A 511-nucleotide genomic window follows, 5' to 3' on the forward strand; every position below is an offset into this window, starting at 1 on the left:
TTCAGCACCCTTCTCTGCCAGGGTGTGACACAAGCCTGTTAGATGCACAGGAAGATCAAGATCCCATCTTCAAAAAGGGGAGGAAAGAGGACCTGGGGAACTACAGGCCAGTCAGCCTTACCTCAATCCTGGGCATGCTGTTCGAGAAAATTATTCTGGCATGCATCCAGGAGGGGCCAGCAGGGAACGGCATGCTCAGGGGCAACCAACACAGGTTCATCAGCGGCAGGTCCTGTCAGACCAACCTGGTGGCCTTTTACTACCAGGTCACTAAATCATTGGATGCAGGGGTGGCAGTGGATATAGTTTTCCTAGACTTCAGGAAGGCTTTTGATACTGTCTCTCACCCCATTCTCATTAGGAAGCTGGGGGACTGTGGCGTAGACACCCATACAGTCCCATGGGTCGCCAACTGGTTAGAGAGTCGCACCCAGAGGGTGGTAGTGGATGGGTCCTTCTTGACCTGGAAAGATGTGGGAAGTGGGGTCCCACAGGGCTCGGTCCTTGGGCC

This window comes from Gavialis gangeticus, unplaced genomic scaffold, assembly GCF_001723915.1.
Source record: "Gavialis gangeticus isolate Ggan-Ray unplaced genomic scaffold, GavGan_comp1, whole genome shotgun sequence".
NCBI lineage: Eukaryota > Metazoa > Chordata > Crocodylia > Gavialidae > Gavialis > Gavialis gangeticus.